General features: G+C 39.7%; 1 long non-coding RNA gene across 1 annotated transcript; it reads left to right on the top strand.

Moving 5' to 3' along the window:
• Nucleotides 1-1,278: 1,278 nt before the first annotated feature.
• Nucleotides 1,279-18,036, top strand: LOC109316130. The gene is made up of 3 exons (XR_002102716.1): nucleotides 1,279-1,292; nucleotides 5,996-5,998; nucleotides 17,891-18,036. It is a non-coding gene; the product is annotated as an uncharacterized LOC109316130 (long non-coding RNA).
• Nucleotides 18,037-18,576: the final 540 nt, after the last annotated feature.

Here is an 18,576-nt window from a genome sequence, read left to right as displayed (position 1 = left end):
TAAAGATTGCAGCACAGACAAGCAGAGTGCAAAGATGATTTAGGCTACACTACTTTATGCCATCAATACTGTCTCTTCTATGCTGGTCTAGTTTCCATAACCTACATGCTCCTTACTGACAGGTCTTTCAATTCCCAAATGCTTGTACACTTATCTTTTTACTTCACCCATTGATTTTTACTTTCACAGCTGCTCAAGGGACTTATGCATACATCTGCCTGTCACAGAGCACTCAGGTGCCCTGTGCCTGAGAGCAGAAAACAGCTCGGAGAGACCCCTAGGGGCAAGAAGGGGGAGGCCCAGCTGCCTCTTACCAGGGCAGCCAGAGCAACAGGTGCTGGCTGGCAGGACAACCGCTGGGGAACCAACTGACAGGAAGTGGCAGGGCCTGGCTCATATAAGCCCAGTCAGGAGCCCAGGAGGGCAGTTCCTCTCTGGCGGCCAAGGGAGGAGGAGCTCAGCCAGGGCAGACAGAGGGGAAAGCCCTGACTGTGTGAGCAGCCCCTGGTCGCTGCTGGGGGTTAGAGTGTTTTCCTGATAAGGGATTGAATGTTGTTTGGCTGGACGGTCAAGCTTTTTATGTTAGAGCCCAGGGGCTTTGTGTTTTTGTGTTCGCTGTTTTGCATTGGAGGACTGGGTGAGGCTATTAGGGGTTGGAGGAGGCCTTGTAGGAGCTCCACGGTAGCATGGGGACCCTGGTGCCAGAGAGGGCACAGCATTGGGGTGCATTGACCCCAGCCCCAGAGCAAGGGGTGGGGGGCTACAAGAAGCCCCAAGGAGGGCTCCTGTCACGCTGCCCCATCATAACAATATTTATCTGCATTTCCCTATGAATTAATAGCCAAATCCATGGTTCCAAATATATAATTTGTTAGTATATGAAACTAACACATATTTACAAAAGTGTAGCTGGAGGCTTACCATCTCTAATGCATCTGCAGAAGAATGTAAAGCATCATAATCTCCTTCCCTGCACTGTATTAGTACTCCCTTGTTCTTGAATGTAAGTATAGGTAGACAGAGAAAAGAGATGAAATCCAAGTTCTCCCTTTCCATGCTAGGTAATGGGAACAGAAGAAGTAGAGAGAAACAGAAGGATGAAAACTAGTTTAACCCCCTACCATGACCCGTCAGGAAAGCTAAATTGCTCTTTCCAGTTCATCTGATTCCATGCATTTTACTATAGCTCGTCTTTAAACAATGTAGCTACATGTTTTCTATACTCCAAATATTAGGGAAAATATCATTCTAGCTGTGATATGATGGAAGCTGCTTTGCAACCTTAAATATAAGTTTAGGTGCAAGTGGTGCTGCACTGAGGTAGGGAATGCATTAGATGACCGCTCAGAGATCCTTCCAGCCTTCCAAACTTCTTTTCTATGATTCTGTCATTACATTTCTACCAGCTTATAATAACTTGGTAAAATTATCCTGGCTACTGGGCATCTGTGTCTGGAAACATGGGCACAAAATCGCTTTTAGAAATTTGAAAGACTAATTTGCCATAGTAAAAATATATTAACCACATTTATTTAAAAAACACAGTACATGAAAAGCAGATGGTGTAACAGGGAAGAAAGGAAAACAAAGTCTTGGGTTGCTGGCTATTGAAATTGTCTGTGTACTAAGAAATCATAAATCTAAATTGTTTAGAAAACATGCTAGTGGATTATGAAGACAAAATGTATGTGTATGCATCAACTGAGAGACGGTTCAGTTCGTGGATGATACCACAAAGATGTATGTTTTAATTTATTGATTTAACTAACCCAGAATTTTAGCAATGTTTAAACAATCATTATAAGAGATCCAAAACCACCTAACCAGACACAAAATACAGAAACAGATGGCAAAATTAGGAGAAGAGCAATATTAAATTTGTTTCACCAAGTTGCTTACAATGTTGGCAAATGACATTAAAATGCATTTTAGAAATTTGGCTTGATGATAATCAATGAAAGACTGAGAGTCATAGTATACGGCGAGTTAGAAATGAAGGCTGAACTAAAATGATTTTTTCCTAATGAATTATTAGGAAAAGCATGGTCATAATACTATTTCCAGACACTTAAATCAATGACAGCAACTAATTCCCAAAAGTTTTGAGTGATTCCTAATTTTCAAGAAAATCATATTTATGGGTGAAGAAAAGCCAGTGATCTCTGTCTAATGGACTTTATGAAACACAGAAGGTTAACTCACACAAATTTTCCCAAATATTAAAGAGGAATTTATTCATTTCAATAGGCTTATGACAGAACTGTTTCATTTAGGAGCCAGCATGCAACTAGGTGGCTTTTGCACATAAGCAAGGGTGTTTGGTGTATTGTAGCTGAACCAGGGGAAAAGATGTTTAATTTGAACCTTTTTTCACCCCTGTTTTTTCCTCACTGAAATGAAATGAGAAGCTATGGAATATGTCATGTTTCATTTTCAGGCAGGTAAGAAAAGTAAAGATAATGAAATGCTAGCTTTTCACAGAGCTAGAGGCAGAGGCATCCCCTTCTATCCAATACCTCAGTAGTTATTACACTCACTCAGACTACAGGAGGTCTAGTTTAGTTTCTGCCGGAAATGAATAAACTCATCATCTCCCACTCGATTCCCTTAAACAGGCTTCTGATGGAGTGGGGTGGGGGGGAGGAGCAAGGGGACTGTTGTCAATATTTTCTGTCGGAGATGTTCTACTTTGTATAAATATATGAATATTCATTGGCTCTTTAACTGGGAAATAGGCCTCTCATTTCTTGTGCAAATGATATTAAGGTTTGGGCATGCGCAGTGTATAAGGGTAATGCAGCTGTTTGTCAATGTTGATATATTAATTAAAGCAGTTATGATAATGTTGCTTGTATTGAGTTGAAATAGTTTGAATTGATTGATTTTTTTTCTTTTATTTTACATTCCTATGTCTTCATCTGGAAAGTGGAAGGTACAAATAGGAACACAGAGCATTCTTTGTTTGTACAACTGGAAACTTTCGCAGAAAAGTACTTTAAAAATAGCTTATGCAGTTTTACACAATTTCAATTCCATATCCAAATAATTATAAAATGCTCATGTTAAGATTTATTATGCTTGGTTGTACCAAAACATGGTAAAGAACTGATCAAAATATCTAGTTTGCAGCAGTTATGAAAAATATATCCGTTCAATTTAGATTTTTTTCCCAGAGAAACTTTAATAGATAAAAGCAGCAGAGTTAAAGAAAAAAGCATTTTCATAAGGTTTATTAAGTACCTGAACCATTATTAGATTTTTGTTGTTCTAATACATACACGTAGGTTACAAAATGTACTGTTCAGTTTTAGTTTTATTTCACAGTATATGATGATTTAAAAAAAACAAAAACAGCATACATTTCTGGAAATTAAGATATAAGTGAAAAAACTACTAATTGCCTATATACATTAACACATGAAAAGGAATGTTGCCTTGATTATTGCAATCTATTCATTTGAAATAATGGATCTGAAATTAAAACCCATCTGAATTCTTTCACTATTGCACTGCTTAATAATGTGGAACTCAACCTCATCATATAAATCTAAAACAGAAAGCACATCGAGGATAATAAGATATGTTCTATCTATTCTTGGACCATACTAACAAAAACTAGTATTCAAAAGAATTTAGCTATAACAAGTTACACATCACGCACATCAAATCTTAGATCCCAATCCCAAGACAATTTATGAATGTGCTGACTAGTTCCATTGAAATCAATGGGACTAAACAGTGTTAGAGTTAAGTGCCTATGCTCAATTTTTATAGCAGTTCAATCTGAAGCTGAGTATTGATTTACATAAACTAGGCAATTCAAAACCTCCTTCCCAAAGAAAAGGTACTTTTCTGTCTGGGCAAGGATTTCACAATGTAACTCATGCTTAATTGAAATTTTGTTTCTTAACTATGTCTTTCTCAAACAAAATTTCTATTCATAGTTTCTACAACCTAGCATTTAAAAATTTAGAAGAAAAGTCTAGTATTATACATTTCTAGGGAGGGTGATGAAACTTTGATAAACAATTAAGGATGAGCAAACTGACCTTGAAGGAGACAGAAAAGCAAGCCTAAATTCCTTCTCAGAAAGTAGAAGCCTTTGTGCTCATCTCCATATCTACTGGGTATGAACTTTAGGCTATGGACAGAAGTTACACATAAACCATTGTAAGTGATCAAAAACTGGTTTGAATTTGTAACACAACAGAACTTCAATGCACATAAACTGCCATCAAAATGACCAAATCTGGTTTAAGGTAAATCTGGATGGATGCTGTATCAGCTGTACCCAATTTAGAATATTAAATTGATCAATGGACCTTCTGTCTCAGATCTGCTCCAGAGTGGAGTTAATTTACAATCCCTCAACATCCCAGGATGCTTTGCACTTCTTTTGCAATCTCTCCCCCTACAGGGTTGGTTGGCTAGTCTTGGTCTAAGCTGTCTGCTCCAGCTAAGCAGGGAAGCATGCTCTAGCACCCCCCAGCTTCTGGCCTGGGCCACTGCAGGCATGTAACTGCATTTCTGGAATCAAAAGTGAATGTCTGTTTACTTGCTCATTAGTTCAATCCAAATAGTTTAGACTAACTTGCAAAGATTGAATTAATTCAGCCTTGGGCTTTTTGACTGTCTGTACTTAGCCTTAGAGACTGGGTAGCCCATTCTCAGAAATCTGGTGTAGGCCACAGATATTGATTAATCCTTATGTCTTAGATTTTCTGAACTGTATTTCACAGTTCAGAAGTAAGAGGTGAGTTGGAATAATGATGCCTTTATGTTAGTGTATAGTCATAATGTAAATTGCAATTGTATTTTATTTCATATTTTTGTGCACTAAATTATGCTGAAAGAGGCATTCCTGACCTGTAGAGAAATTGCTCACAAAATTCTTAAAAAATAAAATACTTCTTCCCCGAAGCACTGCCCTTGTAAAAACATTCACATTTTTAAGTGGTGTGTACTTCACATGTATTCTGCAGAAATGGGCTAAAGATTTATCTAAGGAAATTCTTCTTGTGCTTTAGAACCTAACAAAGTATTGACTTCAGTTCAGAACATTAAGCAAAGCTTCTATCACTTCTTAATGAAAAGCTGGGATTACTGTAAATATTTCTATTACATTTAAGCTTGAATTTAGCTGGTTTTGTGTCAGTAGGAAGAGAAGATATTACATAAATATTATCTTCTGCATAACCAAAAATAGCCCTTCAGTGCCCTATGACTGCAGAGCTTGCCTGTTAAGCTCTACAGCTGTGGGGCTAGCTCCTGGCCTATTTTTTCTACCAGTAAAAATTTTTTTTGATAAAAATGAGAGTCTATATACAGCCTTAGTCTCACCTGACTTAACTGCAAACCAGAAAGCCAGCTTGATACAGGAGAAACACCACTGTTATGGCTCACTTTGAATAAATCACTATTTTTGTTTTGAAATATGTAAGAGTGTTATTGTTTGTTTAATATCAAAACTTTGACACATTATAAAGTGTGAGAAGACGGATAGCTAATAATCTCAATAGTCTATACATACCGACTATAGCCATTGAGTAAATAGTTTATTTATAATAAATAGTCTGCATACAAATTCTGTATGAGCAACTTCTGACTTTTGCAAACATTTGCTGCTTTAATTTTTTTTCTACCAGGATGTCTCTATGACTCATATTTGGTCAACAAATATTTTGCAAATATGTGAGTGTCAAAATCTGAAATCTGAGTTCCCTTGAGTGGCTCTCACACAATGCTAGAAAAATAATCTACATAAATAATCAAGCCAAGCACCATATTTTCCTGTATAGAAATGTATAGCTATTTAAAGTGAACCAAAAGAATGGATCTAAAAATCTCTAGTAATTGCCAACATTTGTTTCTGGAGAGTAGTTTCAGTGTAATGGGCATTCTGAACTGTCAAAATTCTCCCAAAGACACAGAAAACAATGTTTTTTGGTTTAAGATAAAAGGATCACTGGGGATGAGCACGAGAGACCTTTCCAAGGAAGTGTTGGGAAGAAAATATGTACTAGGCAGTAGCTGGTATATCTTTGAGAATAGGGTTTTTAAAAAGTTATTTTTGAAGGAACAAAAATTCTATATTTGTGATGTATGCTTTGTTATGAAAAATGGCTTGTGATAAAAAGGATGGTAAAAAAACCCACATTCTTTCAAAAAAGCCTCCAGTGGAACTAATGTAAGCATTAAAAATTAGTACACTAGTCTTTCTGATGCATGGCAAGGGAGGTACATTAATACAATAAACTACTATAATGCTACTACTACACGTAATATCCATGGAAAGACTGAAAGCTTTTCTACCTATTTTAAAAATCCTTGAGATGCTACAAAAGTGCACTGTCTTAGATGAGGTTTCTACACAAGCATAATTTTTTTTTTATTTTCTGAGTCGGCGGTATAATTGTTTTTCCTCCAAGCTTTGTGAAAATATAGATTTGAGGGTTTTAGTGTTGATTGTGCTGAGCCACACAATTTACAACTCTTGCCTCTGGTTCTGACAACTGAGGATGTGTGTAGACAAAATGAGGGCCCTAAATAGAAGCAGTGGGTTTTAAAAATCACTGCTTCAATTTAGGGCCCTTTCAATCCCTGTGTCATGCAAACATCCCTCTGACTTACTTGCCTCTCTGGTGGTGGGGAGGAGAAGGCAAGCTGCCGGCAGGTGGAGCGGTCCCTGGGCTGGGGGGGAGAGGAGGGGGGTGCTTCCCACCACAGCATCAGTGGCTCCCCACAGGTGGCACCCACCCACAGGCATCCAGCTTGGGCAGTCCCGGGGGCACCACAGTCACAAAGGGAAGCACTGTGCCCTAGCACACCTCAGGCAGGCAGGCTCTAGGGGGAGGGGAGAAAAAAAATAAAAATAAATAAAGCTTGCCACTTTTCTTGGGTGGAGCCTGCCTTTGTGGGCTGCTGCCAGGCTGCCTGCAGGGCTTCCAGCAGAGCCCCTGACCTGCACGGAGCCTGGTGCTTTGCTGTAGGGGCAGCAAACAAACTCTTCCTCAGAGTTTAATTTGCTGTGCCCCAAGCCATTTAAGGAACATTAAACTACTGAAATTGCTACAGTGGTTGCAATTAACATTCAATATACTGCTGAAACATGCAAGCGCCAACACTATTAATACAGTGCAAAAGCGTACAGTGTAAAGCCCACTTTAAAGTGTCATGCACACATGCCCCTCATTTTGTCTACACACGGCCTAAGGCAACACAGGCTAAAAAGGGTAGCATTCATTTTGGCCACTTAAGAAAGCAGTGGGTTGTCAATAACTTTCTCTTTTAGAACCAAGGCATTTTATTTTACATAAAAGAATCAAAATAACTTTAAGGAGGAGAGGAAAAGGAGGAGGATTTCACCTGAAGATTACAAGTTTCTGATTTCTGAGAGGCCAGCATTCCTTAACGTCAATGTCAGTGTATTTTTTAAGATTCTCAGCTTTTCTGGCCAGAAAACTGGTCACTTCTCCATGTTTTGGGGAGGGAGATTATCTTTGCTTCAAGACTAAGCACAGACATTCAAAAAGTTGGAGGTGGAATCACTCAAACCTATGTGAGTTTCTATAAGTGCTCTAATTTAGGTTGGGAGAAAACAGAACAGAAGTTTGCCATTTAGTGGGTGGCAGGGGGGAGGAGCATGAAGCTACCACACTGGCCAAGGCCAGAAGGGTAGGATCACTGGAGCATACCTCCCTAGGCTGTCAGGAATTGCTCAGTAGTGCCACGTCATTGACATGTATGTCCAACCAGTCTGCTCTGTCATTGTGTCCATTCACAGGAGGCATGGGGGGGTCCCTTGGTGGGTGTTCACGAGCCCACTGACAAGGAGCAATGTGGACTGGAAACACCTGTCAAACATTAGATGGGGAAGTTCCCTGGCAGAGATGAGGAAGATGCTTCCAAACAGAGGACTGGCCCTGGCCAACAGGAAAACAAGGGGGAAGACAAGGAGCAGCCAGGTTTGTGCCAAGAATATGGGAGGGAGGGGAGAAAAGATAGGGAAAGGGTACTTCAAGTAGTGACTCACACTTCTGCCACTCACACATCTAACCGCACACACACATCCTGCCCCACCATAAATCGGCCCCTCGCACTGTGACACTGACAAGCACAGAGGACAAGTGCAGCAAAAACCCACCCTGGTTGGGCCAGGCTGGGCTGGGAGATGGCTGCCATGGTGGGGGAAGTGGGACACAGCTACCAGGTGGAGTGTGGCCAGAAATCATCACCTTAGTGGATGTAGAAGGGGGAAAAAATTAGAAAGAAAAACATGTAAAAATAGGAGAAGTCCTGCATAACCCAGATGTCCAGCAAGGAAACAGCAGCAGCACCTCAGAAACATTTTATACAGAAATAAGGCCACAAGGGAGCTCAAGAGATTGCCTAGTCCAACCACGAATCAAACCTGCAACTCTTCAGTGTTATTAGCACCACACTAATTGACTGAGCTAAACAGCTATCTCCACACTCTCATAGCAACCAATGCCTTTCACAGCCCAAAGAGCTTCAGAGAGAAGCAAAGAAGCAAAGGGGGAAGAAAAGAAAAAGAAGAGCAAATATATTTTCTTTTCTTTCTCCCTTGCACACTCTCCCTATCTATCCCCCATGCTCCCACTCCATCTCCTTCCCCACCCCACAACACTCTCCCTCTCACCTCCATCCCTCCCCTCATCACCATTAAGGGGGTGGACGTTAAAAAACCCCCCAAAAAACAAAATTAGCAGTTTGCTTTTCTTGTTTAACCCAGGTCAATCCATTTATACCACACAGGGAGATGATCCCTCCTTCCCCTCTCTCCCATGAACACTCAGCATTATACGCATCTCTGACCCCCATTTATCCATGTCACTGCCCCTTCTCTCTGGAGGTATGGAAGTCTTTCAGTGGGCTCCTTCACACCCACTGACAGACCCTGATGCCTCCCATGGGTGACTTCAGTAAAAGGGAGCTCTAGGCACAGCCAATACCTGCTTCCTGCCTCCCTCCCCCATCAGTAGTCAGTGTGACCAGCTCTAATACCACATTGATCCAAGTCAATCTTGGACCAGGAGCTGCCATTTTTAAAGTAGTCTTTGTGCTCCAAATTTTTGCCATATTATGGGTATAGACCAGTTTCTGACTATCTAAACAAGGAAATGTATAATATCTGTACCAGGCCTTAGTGTCAAGTCAGAAACCCTTATGACAGAAAGGTTTATGTTAGATACTAGCCAATTGCCCATCAGGAATGATGGGCAGGAAGTGTGGGCAGGGACAGAGGCCTGCATCTGGCTCCCCCCACCACATTCAGGGCTGGGCCCACTCTCCCTTTCCCCCACTCCACCACAGAGCCGACCCTGCCCCACCCTCCTCACCGCCATTGAATGGCCAGGCCCATCCCTCCCCATCACTGTTTTGGGACTGGGCCTGCCCCCACAACTTTCCCATTGCTGCTTTCAGGCTGGGCTGGGTGTGCCACCATTGTGGTGCTGGTTCCAGGCCCACTCCTGACACAGTATTAATGGCTGGGCCACTCCCCCCTCCCTCTACTTCAGGGACAGGCTGGGCCTGGCACCCCCCACTCCCTGTTGCCATTTTGGGGCAGGGCCCACTCCTCCCATCCCCCCATCCTCCCTGCATTGGCCTGGGTCTGCTGCTTCTCACCCCCTGCCATGACAGCAGGCTGACTTCTCCACCCCGCTCAGGCCTGCTCCTCCCTTCCACCCCACTGCCACCATATTAGCCTAGGCCCGCTGCTTCCCCACCACCCCTGCATCAGGAGGGAGCAGTGTGGGAGAGAGGGGGGTGAGGCCAGCAGCGCTGGCCTTAGCCCCACCTTTCCATATTCACCACCTCCAGGGAGTAGGGCAGAGCGTGCAAGGCCAACTATGCTGGCCTCGTGCCCCCCCTCCACTCTGTCTCCTGTGTCCCACCATCATGGTGGCACTACGCTGTGCCACCACTTCCTGTCTAAACACTGTATTCACACTCTGATTGGTTGTTTCTGTCAGCCAATCAAAGTGCAAATAAAGCATTGTGGACAGACAGAGGCTTTTATAAAATTAGAATGTTAACCTTCAAAGAGATGTGCTCCCATCTTGTATATTGTTTTAACTTTTTACTGCAAATATTACAACTTTACCTATAAAACTATGAAACCTTGCTATTTCCATTTTCACGTGTTAAATAAAATTTAATTTGTTGAAATATGTATTATTTTTCCCATAGTTTAGATGCAAATATAACACATTGCTTTTTTTCTTTTTATAATACATAGGGAAAATGTTATAACTGTACATTTTCCTGAGAGTTTATTATTCCTTAAGGAGTTTTTATTATTCCTTAATGGATTGCCTAAATAATTCTAGAAATGATAGTTGTTAAGAAAAATGAGAGAAATAAATGACATGTTCAAGCAACACCATGGAATTTATATATAGCAAAACATCATCTTACAATGAGGTAACAAGTAGAAGAGAAGGCCACTGTATTTTGCAAATAGGGTGTGCATTTCAACATATACTTTCTTTATTTAGCAGTAAAAGTTTTGATGCAGGAGAATTATTGGCCAAAAGCTTGACTATATAAAGGTGGCTTTTTAACATATGAAAAAAATCACTACTTTCAAAAGTCTTTCATATTGTCAGTGATGCCTCATTACTTTAAATTGTCGCACCACTTATTAGCATCAGTGTTCATGAATATATGCTAGAAGTGACAGGTGTATCAAGCTATTTGAAAATAATTTTTTCCTGAAAAAAACACACTTAAAAAAGGGAAATAAACATTTTGACATGCTAAAATTATTATTTTTTAAATCCTTCCTTACTGTAGTACAGAGTTCAGGCACCTGTTTTTGTTTCTGTACTATAAAGCAGGTAGCAATATTTTAAACTTTACAAACTAATTAAATATGAAATGTTGTTGGAAAAGAGGAGTTTGCATACATTTTGTACTGAATTTTTTGTCTCTGATTCAGCAAACACACATTTTACTTTTATATGATAGAGTGCTCACATCAAATGTAGAGATATTATTTGCATAAAGTGCTATACTAGGTCAGACCAACAGTCCATCTAGCCCAGGATCTGTCTCCAACAGTACCAGGGATGGATGCTATAGAGTAGGGGTCCTCAACCCCTGGCTTGCAGGCCAAATTTAGCCTATGTGGCTCTCCACAGTTCAAGAAGTTTGGTGACAGGGATCAGTGGCAATTAATATTGCCACCCCTTCTCTACTGCAAATTCCTAAACTGTGTGTGGCTGAATCAGGATCCAACAGCCCCCTGCCCCCATCCATGAAGCTGGATGAGGCCCCAACCTACCTACTCGATTAGGCACATGGGCTAGATATGGCCTATAAATGGACCAGGCACCACCCTTCTGGCCAACAGGGCAAAAAGACTGAGTACACTGTTAGAGAGAGATAGCATTGAACAGGATGTATCTACAATGATCTACTACCTATTCAATACCCACCCTGGCATCCATTGTTAAATGTTTATAGATGCCAGACAAAGCAATCACCAACCATTCTCTTCAACAGACATTAATAGATTTATCATCCACAAATCTGTCTAGTTCCTTTTTTAACTTGGCTATGCCATCTGCCTCTACCACATCCTATGGCCATGAATTTGACAAGTTAACTACATGTTATGAAAAAAAAGGACAGTAAGAGCTTTGTTATCCAACATGAGTGGGGTTAAGGGGGGTGCCAGTTATCTAAAATTCTGAGTATCTGAGAGTTATACTTATCAAGGAAGACAGGAGAGCAGCGTGGCCCACCCCCACTGGGAAGAGCCCAGCACTGCCCCAGCCCCAGGCACAGCGGCAGGCCACCTTGCCCAGTGTACATCACTTTCCCTTCCCTCTGCAGACTTTCCTACCTGGGAAATATCTGAGGTGCATGCTTGATAGACTAGGCAAAGATTCTGGTTGCTAAAGTTAGGATTTGTATTGAGGGATATTGGACATTCCAGTTAATATAGTATTCTGGTTAGTAAAATGCCGATTAACACAGCTTTTACTGTACTTTGTTGTCTTAGTTTTAAACCTCTTTCCTAGTAATTTCAGTAGGTGTCCTTTAGTTCTAGTATTCTGGAGCCTGGTGTACAAGAGTTCTCCATTTAATTCATTCACACACTTCATAATTTTATAGACTTCTATCATATTAACCCTCTCCTTGCCCCCTGGCTTCAGCCTTGAGAATCAGGGCTCTGAGAAAGCAAAATGAAGAATTTTGTTCACAAATGTTATTAAAATTATGACACATATTACAGATTATTGTATCACTGAACCGAACAATTCTATACTGGGCTGAGACACTTCAGAAATGACCGAAAAACGGACCTGGGCCTTGATTATAGTACAATAAACAAGCAAACAAGCAAAAAAACCCCAAAACAATAGTAAGAATTTTTCTGTGGTGCCATGTCATATTTTCCTAGGGTTTATGGGGTAACAATTCAGTTTGGACTCCATTATACTCTTCCTTAAGTGCAAAAATATATTTTATTTTGTCCACAGATCATGACTAATGTCTCCTCTTTCAAGCTTTAATTTATTTATTTATTTCTACAAAGGAAAGAAACTAAGGAATCGATTATTCTGAGTTTGTTTTGCAAAAAAAGAAGAAGAAGAAGAAGAAGAAAGCTACCACTGCAATGCAGAATACCCACAAGACATTCACAAAGATGGGCATGAAATTCAAACAAGGACACTGGCAATTTCCTATGAAGTAGAAAATTTGTTTTGTTGCTGAGGCAGCTAAATTTTGCTTAAGAGAAAATTTATCTCTGGGATTCAGAAACAAACATACATTTGAAAAACAGAATGCTTTGGAAGTGGACCAAACTGCACTTAAATGGCAGTGATTTTCAAAACCTTTCCAGAGAGAATTCCAGCTGACACTTTTCCCCTTCCCTTCCCACTTGGCCCTAGTGAAGGCAATAATAACTGTACCATTGACCTCAACAGGGCAAGATTTTCATCTGCAGTCTTTACTCATACTTATATGTTCGATTTATTTAAATTGAATAAGCTGTTTAACTACCAACACATTTAATATAACTATCTGGAACAAGTATGAATATTTCAACAAATTACTCCTGTTTGCTAAATGGCAGAATATTCTTCATGGGCACAGATCTATTTGCATAAGTCAAGCAGTATATATTCACAATTTGTTATATTCCCATACTAGTAACCCTGTCATTGAACTATCGTAATTTTTAAACCATATAGAACTGTGAGTTGCCCTAATAGATAAACCATTTCATATTCTTGTAATAAAGTCAGTTTGAGTATAAAACTATATTACATACTTTATATACTATTAGATATGGCAGCACAAGTCATTATTAGTAGTGCAAGGTGAATATGAAATAAGATAGCATATCCACAAAGAAAAATACTATCAGAGTTCATCCATTTAGGGTGGTTGGTTGTATCTGTGTCGGTCTAAGGACATAGGCAGATAAGGTTCATGGGGTAGATGTGGACCAACTAAATAGTTTGAAAAGTATTCTTTGCAAGCTTTTGAGCACAACTGCCCTCCTTCAGGCATAGGGAAAGTCTGTTGGTGTTTGTGTGCTTTCATAGGTAGAATATAAGCCAAAATGCAAAATACATGTCTGCGAAAATGCAAACACGTGTCAGTAAGGTTCAAAGGGAATGGGAGACAGTAGGTGTGAAAAGGCAGTTGTGGGGGGAGGAGGAGAAGGTGAGAAAATGTAGCTGGTAACATGTAGCCAGTAAAATAATTCCAGGTAACTTGTCTGTATCAGATGGCAGGAAGGTTATACATTGCCATAAATCCAATGTCTATATTCAGTCCATGTTTTTTTTTTATATCCAGTAGATTTATGAAGTGAAGCTCATAGGTTCATCTATGAAAAGTGTTTTGTACTTTTGACTTCTCTTCTACCCAGGAAAACACAAACACCAACAGACTTTCCCTATGCCTCAAAGGCACTTGGGCCCGAAAGTTTGCAAAGAACAAACTTTTATAACTATTTAGTTTAGTCTAATAAAAGATATCGCATCCACCCAAAGAACCTTGTTACACATATTAGTTCATCACATATTAGCTTGAAATACTACAAGATCCAACTATACCGTGGTTTATCAAAGACTAATGGTCTGATCTAACCCCCATTGAAATCAATTGAAAGGTGCCCACTGAAAACAGTGAAGTTCTGTAGGGCCTTATGTGGTAAGAAAAGAACCATTAACAGCAAATACTCAAAAGGATACAAACATCAAGGAGGAGAATCTACCACCCCTTTGCACACTCACTAGTATTTACTTCACGAGTCAGCTGATTGATTTTGAAGGATGCAACTAATTAATTTTCTGTTCAGTGTAAGTCTGCCAAGTTTAGATTTAAAGACAAGGAAGAATTGTTTACATTGGGAGAAAGTACATAGACAAAGAAAAAATGGATTTGCTTTTATGACCAATTTTCAGTGAAAGTTGAGTAGGACAAACTTCCACATAAAGCTGATAAAAGTTTTTGAAATGAAAAGGATGCTATTGTTTTAAACTATTTCCCACTCCCCATTAAAATGTCAGCACTACTGAAATTTCTCCTATACCCAAAAGAAAGTTAACAGTTTAAATATTTTTATAAATAAAACTAAGGCTATCAATTAATCACCATTTATGGGTGTGGCTGTATGGGATATCACTAGGAGCAATGGCCTCAAGATGCAGCAGAGAAAGTTTAGGATGTGGGCCTCCATCCAATATTTAAGGGCAGGTTAGACTAACACTTTGCTGAGATGTATTGATCAGGGGGCTAAACTTGATGGTCTTGTGAAGTCCCTTCCAGCCCTACTTTCCTATGATCCTATGCTACAGAGGATCTTTCAATAAGAACAAATCACATAGACAACCCAAGCTGAATTTATCAGCTTTGTAAATTCCACAGCATAGCAATAAGAAACCCCCTGTTGGATTATACATATTTTTTCCCAGTGTTTTCTCCCTCTTTTCCTGTATGTGTTCATACTAATACAAATGGGAATTTTGTTACGACTACCTATTATTACCTTTATAAATGATTTTTTCATGGGCTCTAAGATGGACAAAACAAACACTGGGCAAGGGCCATGAGCTAGGGAACATAAGTAAAAACCTTTGATGTTCTTAAAGCTCCATCTGAACTTGCTGGGAACCATAAAGTAAAATCACTCAATTTTAGGTTCCTTTTTTATTGTTGTTGTTTTAAAAGACTAGAAAATTCAAATATTTAAGTAAAAAACTGCTTGGGGCATCATTATTGTCAATTATTACCCTGATCTGAACTGCCAAAATCAAGAGTCTGCTTCAGTGACTAAGATGACTTTTGTCTTATGCAGGTTGACCCACCTACAAGATTGGCTGTCAACATGTATTTTGATCAACGTAATCAATGCCATTATTCCTGAGCTGTAGTGATGGCATAGGTCTTCTTGCTGTCTTCTCCCTCATCTCCTTTCTCTATTCTGTCTTGCCTATTCTAATGTTTTGCACAGTACCCAACACTGCCAGTACATACTACCTGCTTATAATAAATTAGAGCTGCTTTAAAAAACAAAAAACTAATTTAAGAATTATGTTTCTTTATGCTTCCAAAAAGCAAAATACAATTTTAATCTATCATCATCATCTCTAGTGAAAAAGTCAGAATCACCACCAAGAGTTCTGTAAGAACTGCTCAATTCCAACAGGAATGGCAACAAAGTAGCCAGGAAGCTCATGAAAAGAAGAGGTAAAATTCAGCAGAAGGTTAAAGGAACACTTTCACAAGCTAGTGCTGATGTTTTATTAGTATTTGAGTATTTATTGAACTTTTCACAGATAACCAGCAGTAGAAAAAGTTTCAGAATAAAATAAAAGGATTGTGGATAGAGGCAGAGCCTTCAGTAATATGGTACAGAGGTCAATATACTTGAAGAAAGAAAATTATCTAAGACAGGAAGGAAACACTGATTGCCAGAGGGAATCTTAACTGGCTAGACTTGGTTCCTGATATTGTCTGGTACAGTCATGTTAGCTTACTAACCACTTTCATTTTATAAGTAAAAAAAAAAATCATAATGCATTTGTTCTGGTAGGTTTATCAGGGCAACCAGATTAGCTGATATGTACTGCTTTTTTCTTTTAAGCAAAGCTGTTGTGGGTGTTTTTAAGGTGTCTATTATGTAGATATCTAAAAACTCTTTAAAACCATTATCAATAACAAGTGATATTGTTATTGCTTTTTATTTTCACAGCCTTTTACAAAGTGTAATAAGAGGAAAGTTAGTATTCTTTACCCCAGTTTCTATACGAGAAAATTGGAAGAGAATGTGAATTGCCCTAAACCATTATAAAACTAGAAATCAATGCTCAGGGAGAAACCTAGATATACTAAATCTGACTCTGGTGTTCCATTTGCAAACTAATCACAATCATTTATTCAGAAAACATGGTGTTTAGGTAATAAAATTAAGGTACTACTAGGGTACTGCAGAAGTACCAGAAGTATACTGAGCCTAGGTGTGGAGCTCATGGAAGGTTTACACCTATAGTAGGCACAGCAGAGGAAATCTAGCCTCATTTCAAGTCACTGGCAAAATTCTCAATGACTGTCAGGCCAGGATTTTACCAAGTATATCCAGGAGTAACGGGTAAGGATAGGTGGCACAGACCACAGGGGAAGATCCAGAAGGAGTGTATTGGCATGGCTGCAACCCCTCTTTCAGACTAGATCATGCCATGGGAGCCTCTGAGAAGTTTTTAAAGACCCCAGAGCAGGTGAAAATCCCCCTTCCCATCCTCTGTGTTCTCACAACTGATAAAAAGACTGGTGTGAAGTTAAGTCACCAGGGGTTTTCAAGAAACGATTGGTTAAGGAGTGATTTAGACATAGCAGTGCCTGGAGTGTCCTCTGAAGAGCAACAGCTGGAAACCCAGAAGCCTTGCATACACAGGGCAACATAAGGATGACAAGAAGGGCTCTTCAGTCCAGGTCAGCTCAAAATTGGAAAGGACCATACTTAAGAAAATGAAACAGCTTTGTAGCCAGCTTGATAATGAAAGACAAAAGGAGCTGGAGATTACAGAGTGGATAGACAAGATGATAGAAAGTAGAATGTTGGCATTCCATACAGAGTGCAAGATACATGGTTACAGAGCAGAATGGAAGGTCTTTGGTTTTTCCCATACTTCTAGACTTTGCTAGTTGCCATGTGGAGTTGGAAAATAATTTTTTTCTTCTTCTGTTGCTCCGGTGTCTGGTGTTTTCCCCCACTTCTCGAGAAGCATGGGGTGTTGGCCACAACTCAAATCTGGTATTTTCCCAGAAGTTCCTGGATAGTTGGGTTTGATTCTCTATTCAGTTTAGAATGATAACAATTTTTGATATCAGGAAGGAATTTTACCCCATATTTGGATTAGCACAGACTGTAAGTTTTTTCCCTTCCTCTGTAGTGGGGGGCATGGTCCTCTGGTCTTCTTCTTTGAGTCTCTTGAGAGTATTTAATAGCTACTTCCTGTCCTTGCAATGGCAGGACACTGACAATGCCCTTGTTCCCCTTGCTTTACCGTATTTATACACCTTGGTTTATGCTTCTTTCCGTATTTATACAGCTTGATTTATGCTTATTAACATTTACCCCACCATTGTCCTTCCTTTGTTCCACCCTTATTCCTTCCCATCTTAAGTTCCGCCTCTGTTTACTGTTTATTTCATTAGGATAGAATTACCTATACATTTACATGTCTTTTTGCTATGAGCGTATGCCTAAGACCCTAACCCCTGCTTCTCTTGGTTACTTGTGGTCTCTTGCCAATTTCCTTACCATCTCCAAGGTCTTATGTCTGCTTTTATCTCCTAAAGATAGCCTGTGGTCTGCATCTTGTTTTTCTTACACAATGAGCTATGTATCTTACAACAATACTATATTGTTAAAAAAATGCTTGCCTAAGCGTCTTGCAATATTACTTTTAACATATCATCTTACCTTGTGGTTAGCAGCTTGCTAGGCCACAGGTTATAGCCTTTTATTTAGCTGCAAATCCAATGCTCCCCAAGATCTAATACTGTCATCCTAACATTTTTTAGACATTCCCTGCTTCCCTTTTCACTAGGTTCTTCTCTGAGTGTTGAGGGGTCTTCCAGGCAGACCATTATCTGCCAGCAACTGAAGCCAGAGTTCTCCTTCCTTTAATTTTAATGGAGTACTATTTCATGCTGAATTACAATGTAATTTGTATGAGCTATATACTGTAGTTGGATATTCACACTTGTAGTAAATGAGTTCATTATGGTCAGCATTGCTTCAGTGGGTTCTAAATAAATGAATACCAAGATGCCAGTCAAGCAAAGTGGTACTTTTTACATATATGAGTAAGGTTTCATGTTCTGTAACTGGGGCACCAAAATACTGGAGATACTAATTATACACTTGCTGTGTAAAAATGGTATAACTGATAACATGTAGCATTACCAATAAAAGAAAGGCTGAAAATGGGCACTTTTTAAAAATTATGTCATGCCATTGTGCTGTTACTGGTTAGCCCCAAGGTGATGCAACTATAATCAGACCCTGGCTCCGAGCCCGTA

Source organism: Crocodylus porosus, unplaced genomic scaffold, assembly GCF_001723895.1.
Source record: "Crocodylus porosus isolate Cpor-Errol unplaced genomic scaffold, CroPor_comp1, whole genome shotgun sequence".
NCBI lineage: Eukaryota > Metazoa > Chordata > Crocodylia > Crocodylidae > Crocodylus > Crocodylus porosus.
This window is presented reverse-complemented; position numbering and strand designations above follow the sequence as displayed.